Genomic DNA, 15,067 nt, shown 5'->3' on the forward strand with positions numbered 1-15,067 from the left:
ATCCCAATACAATACCCAATTGAAGCTGCACTGCCCAAAGCATTCAGACACCTAAGGTACTTTGCATTTGCTTTTGTCTTGAGTGGAAATATGTTTAGCTATCTTCTGGAGACTAGAGTTTAGTGCAGGGCACTGGGAGTGTGAGGCATCTGAGAAGGGAGATCCAAAACACTTATACACTATACTCTGAACATAGAGCTGCTATTAGGAAACATTGAGCATAGGTGTATCTTGGAAATGTGATATCACCTGAGCTGAGGCTGTAGGGACACCTTTAAGTATTCCTTGGTAGAAAGAAGGGCTTGCTCCATTATAGTGTGGTGAGGGTGTTGCTCTGTCCCCCCTCTCTCCCTGCCCCCCAACAATGGAAACAAGTGGTTAGAGCACTCACCAGGAAAGTGGGATACCTGTAGTCTAGGCCTGTGGTTGTCAACCTTTTTTGTACCAGGACCCATTTGAAAACATCAGTGTCTAGTCCTAACCCAGTAAATAGTTTAAGGAGAAAACAGCCCCTGGCCCCTCCCTCCCAAGCCCTGCTGGTGCCCCTCACTCTCAACCCACTGCCCCCCACCCACAAGCCCCAGCCCCCACAGTGTGTGAGGCAGGGGGCGGGTTTGTGGGGAAGGGGGGGGTGTGGGACATGGGGGGAGCACATGCCTCCCCAGATTTGTGTACCCACAGCAGGCACAGGGCTGCAGCCTGGCTGGACCAGCATGGGCATGAGTTGGAGTGGTGTGGTGGACTTGTTGCTGCTGCCACCACAACTAAGCCCCCCATATCAGCCATGCAGCTAGCAGCATGAGGTAAGTAATGGATGGGAGGGAGGCCATGCTGCCATGGCCTCCTCTCACCTGCCACTTCCCTCAGGCCATGGCTCTACCCTGGAGGGGAGGTGGAGAGGTGGTCAGTGTAGGTAGCCTGAGGGAAGCAGTGGCAGCCAGGTCATGGTGGAGCCACAGCCCCGCACACAAGTGGCTGATAGTGGGAGGAGGTGATGGCAGCATGGGCACTCCCACCATTACTCCGTGCACTGCTAGGGTTCCAATGGCAGTGGCTGCAGCAATGAATCTCACTGTCCCCCTCTGCCCTCCCATGCCAGGTCCTGCCCATTGGGCTGCGGAGGCGGCTCCTGCCTGTGCCTGTCTGCAGTCCCATGCCCGCTCTGGGCACACAAATCTGTGGGCGGCATGTGCTCCCTGTCATGCTCCTCAACACATCACCTGTGACCCCCCAGCCCTCCATCATGTTGTCTATTCCCTTCCCTCCACCCCATAGACTTGCCTGCAGGGAGCAGTGGGAGCTGCTGTCTGCACTGCTTGGCTGCTACATGCATGTGTGCGTACACCCTCCTCCTGTTTCCCCCAGCCCCAAGCCACTCCTTGCAGACTGGAACTCTGCCAATCTGCAAGGGTAAACCTGCTGTTTTCCAGTTTTTCTCCATTAAAGGAGAAAATCCACATTTTTCTGTGGCAAACGGAAAACCCAGATCCCTGTTTATTAGCATGAACGACTGGTGCCTCCCAAGACTGGGGGGTACCATGGCAGTGAGCGGGGACCACCTACAGATGCTGGCAGCGGTGTTGACGGTGGTAATTGGCGAGTGGGGACTTCCTGCAGATGCCAGTGTCAGTGGTGGGGGTGTGGCAAGTGGTGAGTGGAGATGGCCCACAGACGCCAGTGACCGCATCAGTGGCAAGGGGCGGGGTGGTGGTGATTAGCAACTGCCCTCAGAAACCAGCGGCTACTTCAGTGGCGGCCAATCTCAGGTGGGGCATGTGCTCCCCTGTGTGCATTACCCATGTTTATTAGTATGCACATTGTTCACATATGGTGAAGCACAAGCAGCATTTATTTTTAAAAAAATGTATGCAAAATATGATTCATCTTTGAAGTTTCTTCATGACCCTTTCATATATTCTTGCGACCCGTTTTGTGTCATAACCCACAGGTTGAGAAATGTTGGCCTAGCCCTTCCTGAGCCTGAGAAGCTACAAACCAATCTCTCTCTCTCTCTCTCCCCCTAAAAAATCTTTTGAGGTTACAAAATCCGCTTGTGACATTGACAGAGCAAAGGACAGTCAATTCATTTGCATAACCTGGAAGTTTTATTTCTAGAAGTGGAGATTCTCAAACTTTTCCACCTCTTAACTGCTTACTTCCACTGCTTTCATAACTCGCAGCTGAGCCCCTAAGTATAATGTGGAATGCATTTCAATCAAGGCAGACTGTTCCTGTCTTGCTTATCCACTCACAACCATGCAAAGCACCTGCTCTCCCATTCTGACAATTTTTAATTGTTTCATTGTTAAGCTCTTTCAGGGGTGGAGGTGGAGGAGGGTGTGTAGTTTTGCACAAAATACAAGACTGATCATGCTACAGGCTACAACCGTCTTGGGAAATGGAAAGGATAAAATAATTTAATATCTGGCTTTCATTTCTTTCCTCTGCCACTCTGCCCAGGATTAAATATTTACTTGATATCAGTGGTTAACCTGCCAATAAAGCTCTTTCAGAGCCATTTCCTTTTCTTAGTATAACTACTGCAAATCCACTTGGTTCTGCAGCTGCAAAAGAAAAATGGTAAACAAATACATGTTTATTTCAGTTAGTAAAAATCTGTATGTACTAAAATCTTCATGCCAGGTTTCCCTGGTATTTTTACTAGTCACTGGGTGCATCTACATGTGATGCTATGTCACTATAGCATGTTGCTATGGTGACATAGTGGCTAAAAAACCCGTGCACCACCATTTAGTACTTCCTAAAGCAAATACTAAATGACAGCATGGTAACAACTGCACCATGGGGGCCACATCTAGATGCACCCATTCTGTAACATGATTTTTTATAGAAGGACACAAGTTGGCTGCTGACGAAGGCATGTGCATTTTCCCATTCACTTTTAGTTGTGATTGGGTGCATCTATATGTGAGCTTTACTGTGGAGTTGACTAATTAGCTCCACAATAAAGCATCACCTTCCATGTGTGTGCCATAGGCAGCAGTACATTAATTAACTCTGCCATAAGATACTACTGTCAGGGACAGTGCTATTTTACAACAGAGTAATTAACTGAGATCAAACCCTCATGTGGATGGTGACTGCCTGACAAAAATTGCACCTAGTCAGCCCAGCCAGCTGAGGGCCAGTCCCCTGAGATCCTGCCAGCCCCTTTGCCACCCAGAGCCTGGGGCTGACCCCCCTCCTTCCCCCGCCCCGGTGCTCTCTTCAAGCCCTGGGCTGTTCTGCCCCAGTTCTAATTCCTGCTGTCTTGGGCGCATATGTAGACTCTGTGCCTGGGAGTACTTAACTCCGGTGCGAACTACTCCAGTTTATTGTATCACCTGAATAGTGTGTGCAGATGAACCTACTATACAGTAGTTGGATCCTCAGCTCCTTGCCATATCAGTTTTTTTTCTTTTATTAAAAGTTCATTTCCTTTTTTTTTTTTTTTTGCCAAGGCTCATTTTTTATTTTTCCCTAAAATACAGGGCCCAACAGTTCTTTGAAACAGCTGGCAGTGCATTAAGGATTGAGAGTCATGAAGATGAACATAACTGGAATTCCTCTTCATGTCAGAATATTTATGAATATTACTACAAATGTATAGATTAGTTGTGTCAAAAATACGGCATGCAGGGAGCCACATCATCCAGTCCCCAGTGTTTGCCCTGGGTCTCAAGTGGATCCACAGACCGCATGTGATGTATACAAGACCAGGCCCACGCACAGGGCCCACTTTGGGACTTGTATTGCATGGGGCACCTGCACAGAGTCAGTCTGGGACCTCTGCCCCTGCCTGCTGGATTCGGTGCCTGCAGCACCTGCTCTGTCCAGTCGGAGACATGAGCTGCACATGGCACCCACTCTAGTCCGTCTTGGGCAGGCACCATGTGCAGCACAGTCCTGGACCAGCCAGAGCAGGTGCTGGATCCAGTATGCAGGGGACAGGGGTCTATGGGTTCCCTGCTTGACAGATCTAGTGCCTGCTCTGGCTGGCCTGTGACTACACTGGAGGCAGAACCCGCTCCAGCCAGTCTGGGACCCATGTTGTGTGTCACCAGCTGGAGCAGGCATTGAAAGCACTGGATCTAGCCTTTAGGGGAGATGAGGTGTCTGTGAGCCCAATCCAGTCTTCAGGGCAGCCCTGTGCTGTTCATTTGGCCTGAGGTTTGGTCCCATGTCGTTCATCTGACCTGCGGGCCACGTGAGTTTGACCTTAGGTATTAGATATCTAATATTTGATATTAGAGACCATGCACTCTTGCATCCTTGCAGCATCCTGGACTTCTCTTCCCCAGATTTTTTTGGCTTTTTCTTTTTGCCCTAAAAATATGTCACAGTTCCCAGATTTCTTGCCTGTTTGTTTGGCACTGATGAATTATGAAATATTGCCTCCCTTTTGTCCCCCAGACTTTGGAGCATGGTCTGTTATTTACTCATACTCACATTACTCCGAAGAGTTAATATGGGCTGGTTGTAGTGGGAAGTCCAGCAGGGAAATATTTCCACAGCTTGTAGGCGTCATCAGTCATAAGGCAGGGTGTACCAGAGTAAGATACTCAGGAATGCAGTAGACCACGATGTGGGTGGGCAGGCTTCCCCTTTGGCAGTTCATTTATCATTTCTTGCAAGAAAATAGGTGAGATGGGGGCTTAGTCCCCCATCAGAAGCCCAGGAGGCAGAGGCACTAGGAACAAGCAAGCAGGGTAGTTTGAATAGGAGTTTGCAGAGGGAGTTTGCCACAGCTAATTTTTGCTGCATGCCACCCTTCCTTCACTGTAAGATTTTTGAGCAAAAGCAGGCAAAGGAGACAGAAGGAATTTCTAGGAGGTTGCAATGGCAGCAGAAGGAGGGGATAAAAGAATCAATAAGATGGCTAGAAGACACCACAATGTCAACCCACAGCCACTGACAGCTCTTCCTTTACCTCTACCTGTGCATTTTCTGTTTGGGAGGGGTGCAATTACAACTGAGGCATCCACCCTGGTCTGGGTCTGGCTTTGCAAGGCCTGCAGCCAACACGTCTTTGCCAAAGACAGCCAGATGGGGGAGTGTTTGAGGCGAGAGAGATGCACAGAGCAGGAGGAGACATCCAGGACAAGGGAAGAGTGTAAGCCAGAGATGGTGTTAGGGGATAAAGAAGACGTGGACTCTCAGGAATGTGTAAGTTGGTAGTTTGTCACTTCTGGTAGCAGGCACCAGTCCTTTTCTAAATCTGTAGCTGTATGGCTGCAGAAGTCATAACAAGTCCTGGCATCAAAAGAGAAGGAAACTGCTCCATTGGTGGCAGAGGCCAAACTGTGTATCCCCAAGTGGGGTGGGGAGTGGTAAATTGAGACCACTGCCACCAAGAAGAAGTGGTGGGTGGTGACTCCCTTCTGTAACTTGGTGTCATCTGCTAAGTGTTACCCATGTGACACCAAGGGTACAGAAGCATCCATCTGCTAGCCTTACCTGCTGGCTTAGGAGGTCTGCTGCCTGCCAGGACCTAACATCCAAGATGTTATGGAAAGGTTGCCCTTTATTACCTGATGCTGCTCATCCGTGTGGGCACCAGTGATATTGCCAGGGGTGACCCTGAACAGATCAAGTGGCTACAAGGTGCTGGACACAAAGTGAAGGGAACAGCGACTTGGCTGATGTTCTCATCAAACCTTCTATTCAAAAGGTAAAGGCCAAGGGCAAGGGCAGACATTCTGAAGTTCAACACATGGCTGCATAGATAATATTGTTAGCAGGGCTTTGACTATTTTGAGCATAATGTGTTCCAGGAAGAAGGTAGGAAAGGATGGGGTTCACCTGATAAAGAGGGATAAGAGCATCTTTGCATGCAGGCTTGTTAAGCCAGTGAGGAGGGCTTTAAACTAAGTTAACTGGGGGTTGAAAACAAAAGTCCAGAGGTAAATAAAGTGCCCAGTGACCTGGATAAAGTCCAAGTAAAAAGAAACAATAGGGGAAGCCTTAACAGTGTTCTCAGAGAGAAATTAGGGAATTCAGTTAATTAACTAAAATGTTTGTGTACTGATGCACAAATGGGGAATGAAATGGAACAGTTCAAGGTCTAGTACAATCACAGAATTATTATGTAAGTGGGATAATAGAGACTTAATAGGATAATTCAAACAAGTGGAGTACTGTTATGTATGTGATTAACTTGATCAAGAAGGAAAGGGAAGGGAAGGAAAAAAGGAGAAAGTATTTCTCTACACATTAAAAAGATGTTTGCTTGTTCTGAACTGCAGTACACAGCTGGAGGTAGGCCTGTTGAAAGCCTCTGGGTAAAAGTTAGAGGGGAAGGTAGCAGGGGTGATATCACACGGCATTTCTGTTAATAGACCAGCAAGCCAGGAGGAAGAGGGGGATGATATTCTTTAAACAGCTAATCAACGTTTCCAAGTTGCAGGACTTGGTTGTCATGGGGAACTTCAATTACTGTGACATCTGCTGGGATATGGCAATTGTACCAAATGTCTATCAAGTTCTCGGATTGTGTTGGGGATAACTTTTCGGTACAGGTGGTGGAAATGCTAATTATAGAGGAAGCTCTTTTTGCTCTGCAGCTCAAAAAACAGGTAGGAAATGGTTGAGACTGTGAAGGTGGAAGGTATCTTGGTTGACAATGATTACAGCATTACAGAGTTCAAGATCCTAAGGTAAGGAAGAAAGGAGAGCAGCAGAATAAAACCTGGATTTCAGAAAAACACTCTTTATCAAACTTGGGGAAGTCATTGCCAGGATCCCCTGCAAGGCAAGTCCAAAGACAAAAACTGTCCAGGAAAGCCGGCTGTACCTTAAGGATACTTTACTAAGGGCACAGATGCAAACTATTCCAATGTGAAGAGAGGAAGTGCAGTAGGAGGAGTTTTTAAACAGTGGGAGTGTTTAAACAGTGAACTCTTCAAGGAACTGAAGAGTGGAAAAGTGGAAGAGTGAAGAAATAGAATCCTTCAAAAATGAAAACTTGGCCATAGTACTAGGGAAGAATACAAAAATATTGCATAGACATGCAGGGAAAAAATCAGGAAGACCAAGGCACAGTTTGAAATGCAGATAGCAAGGAAAAAGAAAGGTAATAAAAAAGATTCTATAAGTATGTCAGAAATAAGAGGAAAACCAAGAAAATGTAGGTTACTTACTGAATGGGGAAGAAAATCTAGTAACTGATGATTTGGAGAAGACTTAAGATTTTAATGCTTTTTTCACTTCATTCTTCATGAATATGGTTAATACCAGCTGACAAGTACAGCTGGCAGCAAGCATAGGGGAGGAGATAAGCAGCCTACAGTAGTGGAAGAACAGATTACAAATTACTTAGAGGAGCTAGATATTTTCAAGTCATCAGGGCCAGGTTGGATATTCCTTAGAATACTGCAGGAATTGGCTGAGATAATTTTCATAGATTTCATAGACATTAGGGCTGGAAGGGACCTCGGAAGATCATCGAGTCCAGCCCCCCGCCCAAAGGGCAGGACGTCAGCTGGGGTCATAGGATCCCAGCAAGATAAGCATCCAGTTTCATCTTGAAGGTGTTCAATGAAGGCGCTTGAACAACCTCCGGTGGCAGGCTGTTCCAGACCTTGGGGGCTCGGACAGTAAAGAAATTCTTCCTTATGTCCAGCCTGAAACGATCTTGTAGTAGTTTGTGACCATTCGTCCTCGTCATCCCTTGGGGCGCTCTGGTGAACAAACATTCCCCTAGATACTGGTGGTCACCCCTGATAAACTTGTAGGTGGCCATCAGATCACCCCTGAGCCTGCGCTTTTCCAGGCTAAAGAGCCCCAGGGCTCTCAGCCTGTCATCGTAGGGTCTGCTTCCCTGACCTCTGATCATGCGCGTGGCTCTTCTCTGGACTCTCTCAAGCTTCTCCACATCCTTTTTGAATTGTGGGGCCCAAAACTGGACGCAGTACTCCAGCTGCGGCCTCACTAAGGCCGAGTACAGGGGGAGAATGACGTCCCGGGATTTGCTTGAGAAGCATCTATGGATGCAAGCCAGCGTTTTGGTCGCTTTACTAGCCGCAGCATTGCATTGCAGGCTCATGTTCATCTTGTGGTCAATGATGACCCCCAAGTCTCTTTCTTCCATAGTGCTAACCAACATAGCACTGCCGAGCCTATAAGGATGCTGCGGGTTTTTTTTCCCAAGGTGGAGAACCTTGCATTTATCGGCGTTGAACACCATCAGATTCTCATCCGCCCACTTGCTGAGCCTGTCCAGGTCAGCCTGGATCATCCGCCTGTCTTCTGGTGTGGATGCTTTGCCCCAAAGTTTGGTGTCATCAGCAAACTTGGCCAGTCCGCTTCTGACTCCAGTGTCCACATCATTAATGAAGATGTTGAACAGTATGGGTCCAAGGACAGAGCCTTGGGGGACCCCACTGGTCACAGGACACCACGATGAGTGACTTCCATCAATTACTACCCTCTGGGTCCGACCCCGGAGCCAATTTTCCAGCCAGTGGATCGTGGAGGACCCAAGGCGACAATTGGCCAGTTTCTCCAAGAGACGATCATGGGACACCAGATCGAAGGCTTTTTTGAAGTCAAGATATATGACATCAATCTCTTCTCCCTTGTCCAGGTGATAGGTCACCTGGTCGTAGAAGGAAATGAGATTGGTCAAGCAAGACCTACCCGCAACAAACCCATGCTGGCTATCCCTTAAGATGTTGGCGTCCGCCAGTCCATTAAGGATGGCCTCCTTAACAAACTTTTCTAAGATCTTCCCCGGGATAGAAGTCAGGCTGATGGGCCTATAGTTAGCCGGATCCACTTTCCTCCCTTTCCTGAAGATAGGCACCACGTTGGCCTTCTTCCAGTCTTCGGGCACTACACCAGAGCGCCAAGAGTTTTCAAAGATCCGCGCTAGAGGCTGGGCTATGATGCTCGCCAGCTCCTTGAGTACCCTGGGGTGAAGATTGTCAGGGCCGGCTGACTTGAAGGTATCCAGCTTCTCAAGATGTTCCTTCACAAAGTCAGCATTAATGGAGGGCAGGGGATCACCCTCACCTGGACTTCCCGGCCCTGTAGCGGGCATGGGCGTCCCATGGGGCTGATGAAAGACCGACGCATTTTGGAGCCATTAGATGTCCTCTTTGCAAACTGATGAAGGTTAGGTGAGGTCCTGAATGGTAAATAGAAAATGTAGCGTTGCGTCCCTCTTTAAGACTTTTCAGATAACTGGCACCCCCCTTGCCCCACTCATGCTGGATAAGAAACTTACTTTCCTCCAAGTATAGTAAAAGCTAATTGGGAACAGCCAGCATGGATTTACTAAGAGCAAGTCATACCTGACCAACTTGATTTCCTTCTATGGCAAGGTGATGGGCTCTGTTGATAGGGGAAGAGCAGTGGATGTGATATACCTTGAGTTTAACAAAGCTTATGACTCTGTTGCCTATGGCATTTTCCCATGGAATAGTAAGACAAGGAAATAGAATAGATACAAATATTGTAAGATGGATACATAACTGGATGGATCATTGTGCTCAGTGAATAGTCATCAGCTCTTTGATGTCCAGTTTGGAGGAGGGATTGAGTAGGTTTCCCTAGGGGTCTGTCCTGTATCTGGTATTGTTTAATAGTTTCATTAATGATTTGGAGGATGGGTTTGAGTGGGCACTTGGAAGATTTGCATATGACACCAAGTTGTGGGGAGTTGCAAACATTCTGAAGAATAGGGTTGGGATTCAGAATTAACTTGATACCCTGGAGGAATGGTCTGAAATCTATCAAATTAAATTCAACAGGGACAAGTGCCAAGTCCTGCACTTAGAATAGAACAATCACATCACAAATACAGAATGGGAAAAGACCGAATATGAGCCAACTGTGTGCTCTGATTGCAGAAAAAGACCAATAGCATCTGCACTGTATTAATAGGAACAACACTTGCAAATCAAGGGAAGTGATTTTCCTACCTTATTCAGCCCTGTTGAAGAGTACCATGTCCAGTTTTGGGACCCTCAATTCAAGAAAGATGTGGAAAAATTAGAGGCTGGTGGGGAGTAACAGAAATTATAAGAAACTTGGGAAACATGATTAATAAGGAAAGGCTAAAAGAAATGGGATTATTTAATTTTTAAAAGAGAAGGCTGAGGAAGGATTTGGATAACAGTCCTCAAATATCTGAAGAGTAGTTATAAAGAGGTTCGAGATGAACTATTTTCTGTGTTCTTGGGGGATGGAACTGGCAGCAGTGGTCTTAAATTGTTGCAAGAGACATTTAAATTAGATATTAAAAAGAATTTTTTCACTATGACGGTGGCTGAGCATTGGAACAGGCTACCCAGAGAAGTTGTGGAATCTCCATCCCTGGAAGTTTTTAAGAATAGGTTAAATAGGCACTTGATTGGGATGGTTTAGTCAGGGATCCTTCCTTGAGCAGGAGGTTGTACTAGATGACTTTCTAAGGTTTCTGCCAGTCCTATTTTTCTATGAGTCTATGCAGAGCCATCCCTAGGGGGCGTGCAGGGCCTGGGACAAATCAGCTTGTGCAGGGCCCCCTTAACACCGTGTGGGGCCCATGGGACCCCTGCAAAGGCAGGGCATGGGCTGGAGCAGCATTTCCCAACCTTTCCTGTCTCACGGCACACTTACATGGGTACATGAACATCGTGACACACCGGACGTGGGGGGAGTGGGGGCGGCTGGAAATTCTGACCAGAACACACTTAAAGAAATTCTCATCAAACAGGGTCAGGGGGTGGGAAAAACACCAAACACCAGAGGGGCTGCGGCCTCTCTGCCCGGCTCTACAGGGCTCCCCAAAGTGCAGGGCCCAGGGCAATCACCTCGATTCGCCTCCCCCCTCCCCGAAGGGATGGCTTTGAGTCTATGAATAGATCAGCTTCTCTGCCCCTTCAGCCTTCATGATTCTTCTACCAGTTTTACCTGCTCCCCATGCTCCAACCCTGAAGAGGAAGCTCTACAAAACCCCATTTTTTGCCATTCCTGGCTTGTCCCGGCAGGAAGCAGCCCCCTCTACCTCATTGCCCACTACCCCACACAGTGTGGATCCAGCCCCTGCCCATGTTGGAGCCTCAGACCTCTCACTTGCAGTGACCCAGTGAACAAGCTCCCTGTTCAGGATCTCGCTCTAGGGCATGCTGGCTGGGGTCAGGCACATAACTGGCCAAAGCAGTAATGGTCAGGTGGAAGTAGACTTTTTCATGCTAAATCTGATCAGCACAGAGGGACTCCTTGGCAGCCTTTTATCCTTGGGATAGCTATTGGTGACTCACTCTCCCAGAACACTCTTCATACATCTCTTTTTGGGGTCACTGTTTAAGGTGTCCAGGAGACTGCTCAACTTTCATCTCTTCTTACAGGGTAACTGAGTGCAACTCTTCGGCTTTTCAGGATCTCCAGTTCCAACTTCCTTTGGGGGTGTTCTTTTGCTACTCTCTGACTCAGTGGAGCTCTGGATCCCTGTCTCCACTGTCTATGGCTAGGTGGAGTTCTCTGTGGTGGGTGCTGCTTGCTAAGCTTCCTCACTTCTGCTTTTCATGAGAAGCTCCATCATGTAGGAGCTGGGAGATGATACCATGAGTGCAAGATCAGGCCTAAGTAGGTCTGTCTTGGAGCAGGTGGGTAAAACCCACTGGGTGCATCTACATGTGATGCTACATCACCGCAGGGATGAGCTACAGCAACATAGCATTGGCAGGTAGGAACCATGACGCTGATGCTACTGCGCAGTATTAACAAGCTACTGCACAGTAGCTCATTGCTACTGCACAGTAGGGGTGTGTGAAATGGGCCATATTCAATTTGGATTTGGATTCGGCCCAAATCAGGGACAGTGATTTAATTAGTTGATTCAGATCACAGTCTGGTCAGCCAAACCTGAATCTGAAGCTTTGATGCTGACTTGGGGAATCGGTGGTTTGGCCATAGACACAGCTTTAAATGTTTTTTGTACACACCTTGAGGTACCAGGTGTGGCTTGTGAATGCTGCGATGCTGGGGTGGATGGAGTGTCCCACAGGAGCATGGGGAGCCCCTCTGCATGCTCAGTGGCGAACCTGAAAGTGAACCAAAAGTACTTCCAGTCCATGTCTGGGTCTGCTGCCCCCCCAACTTGGTGATCGGCCATGGGGGGACCCCGGGTGCCCCCCCAGACCCAGGAGGCACCAGTCACTAAGCCAGAAGGGCGTAGAGGGACCCCCCTGCGCACTCCCTGGCAAACCCGGAAGTGGACCGGAAGTGCTTCTGGTCCACTTCCGGGTCTGCTGCCAAGTGTGCTGGGGAGCCCCCCGTGCTCCTGTGGGATGCTCCATCCACCCCACCATCTCAGCGTTCACGAGCCACCTGGTACCTTGAGGTATGTAGAAAAAACATTTGAAGCTGTGTCTATATCTGAATCATTGAATCTTTCAGAATCTCTCTGAATCAATTCGGAGGGTTCTGATTTGATTTCGAGAGGTTAAAGGGTCTCCTGATTCAATTCGGATTCGGAGATTCGGCCACCGAATCTCCGCTGAATTGAATCAGGGACCGAAGCTTCGCACAGCCCAACTGCACAGTAGGGTTGAAATGACTCATGTGATGCCAGGACTGCTCAATAATGGTGGTTACTGTGCAGTCATTTAGTACTTGTAAGTACTAAATGACTGTGCAGTAACAATTGTGCAGTCAGGGGCACATGTAGATGTACCCACTGAGACAGAAGAAGTGTTCCTTTGTTTTAACTGCTCATTCCTACTCACCTCCTATAGTTACTGGAGACACCCATGGTCCTTTCTGAAAATAGGCACAGTGCTAGAATCTGTTCAGTCTTTTGAACGATCTGTTCTGTTGCAATCTAAATTAACATTACCAGGTGAGAGCGCTTTTAGGACTTCAGGAAGCAAGATAAACAGGGGGTGGAATGTGGGATCTATTGAAGGGCAAGTGTGTGGATCAGTCATCCTTGACGGTGGGGCAAAATTTGTCCCAGGCCTCTCGTTACAGGAGCTTGGGCCAGGTGATTATTTTAATGGCTCCCAAATGGCTTTTACACATAATGTCACACCACTTTTTTTTCTCTGTTAAAGATGCAATGGGATGATAGAGACAAAACTGGGAACAGCCACTGACTCAAGAAAAATATGGGCTAAGAAAGACGCATGCTTCCTCCAATGGTCCGTATTTCCTATGGCTATCTTATCACTGTCCGGAGCTGTGTTCTTGAAACAGCTATAGAAACCAAGACCTTGACGCATAAAAGTCTGATCAGGGCCTGTGGTTTACCCTGCAGACTTATGTCAGCTCTCTCTGAGGTTACTGCCCCCATCCTCTCTGCTCACAAGGTCAAGGGTCTCTCTAGGCCTCTCTGTGAAATCTGTCCATCCCACCCTGATCCTATAGGGCTTAGCCAGCCATTTGCAGTATGCAAATCCATACACACTGCTTGGTTGTGCCTCCTTATTTGAATATATCTTATTGCTTTAGTTTGCCAATAATTGCATACTTGCCAAATCACCACGTTCTCATGGGTGAGTTGTCTATTCTTGACCAAAGGGAGGCAAGCTTGACATTTGTCATCCCGATCCTCCCTGGGGATGTGCAAATCTCTTCATTCTGATTGTTTACTAGGGAGCTCTCTCCCCATTACCAGCATTTCCCCCAGCTTCTTATCCATGAGCAGTTTGCTCCTGTGACTCTAACAGAGATTCTCCCTTGGTCTTGTTGTGGCTGGGGTAGAGAAGAGAGCTCTTGCAGAAAAAAGGCCCTGACTCTGGGAACCTCAGTGACAGGTAGTGAAAAAATATCTGGTACTGTCTGTTCTCCTGCCCCACCCCCTGCTTCTCTTGTATCACAGTAGGGGGAAACCAAGCATTTTGTCCTGTGCCTGGCAAATAGGCTGGGGTCCTTCTTAGGCCTCTCTGTAAGGTCACAGTCTGCTTCTCCCCCACCACTCCCTACAGGACCCATGCCCTGCCCTAAATGAGCCCTTAGGGTGTATTTGCTGGTCCTGCCCCCTGCTGCTCTGGTTCACAGGCTCAGTGTTAAGGGGAGTGGGCTTCTGGGGAGGTCTTTCCCCTGGTTTCACAATTCGATGCCCCATCCGGTAAGGGGGAAGCTCTTGGGCCCTGCATTGAGGTCTGATCCATGCAAGAACAAACCAATGTCCTGTTAGGTAGTAAACAGTGAGTACCACTTGAGGGCTTATATTCGCACACAATTTAAAGTAATAGATTGGTAGTTGGGATTGGCTTCACCCTTAGCTCTCATGAGTCTGTTGCCTTTCCTAGTAAAGGTGTAGGTAGTTGTCCTGGTACCAACCCTGCAGTGGTCTGATACCTCTCACTGTGCATGTGCACTGCAGATAACTGAAATACATACCTGGCTTTGGGAAGGGGAAATCACACAGGCTGAGCCCTGAGGAGAGCACTAGTTACACTGTAAGCTTCAGGGAACTTCTTAGGAAAGCTGCAGGGTTTGTAGACTCTGTCTGTGGTGGTGTTCATAAGAGACTGAGAGTTAATGAAATGAACCCAGGGCAGGATATTAGACAAGCCTGTCTCTGCACAGCGTAGTGGTTGTGCAGCCTTTACACCAGCGCATGGAGGTATAACATGTTTCCACCAGGGTCCAGTTGGCCCCAGTTGTACAAGGCAGCAGAAATCCAACCCCAGGCTGACAAGCAAGCATTTGCAGGAGGGGTTCCCTGGGTAGCAGGCTGCTGGGGCAAGAGCAGGCAGGCCCAGCCTAGTAGTTCCAAGCTCCCCTGCAGCAGAGAAGCATTAAGTACCACCATGGGCCCCCTCCACTCCCCCGCCCAGCGCATCAGGCCCTGTATCAGCCCCACCACAGTCCTTCATTTCTCAAGAGCTTGTGGTGATAAAGGTGAAGGAAATGCACGAAGGCCACATGAATGCAGGGACAGGCTATGGTTGGTGTAGAGCAAAGGGGCTGAATTGTGTCCCCCATGCAGCACATGTCACCACAGCTAGTTTCCAGATGGACTGTAAACCCCGCTCTTCAAACCGGGGAGAAGGGGTCAGAGCCAGTGGTAGACTCGGACAAAAGCAGGCTCTATTGCAACTAGTGCAGGTACACTCTCCTCAGAACTACTCCT

The sequence above is a fragment of the Alligator mississippiensis genome, chromosome 3, assembly GCF_030867095.1.
Source record: "Alligator mississippiensis isolate rAllMis1 chromosome 3, rAllMis1, whole genome shotgun sequence".
NCBI lineage: Eukaryota > Metazoa > Chordata > Crocodylia > Alligatoridae > Alligator > Alligator mississippiensis.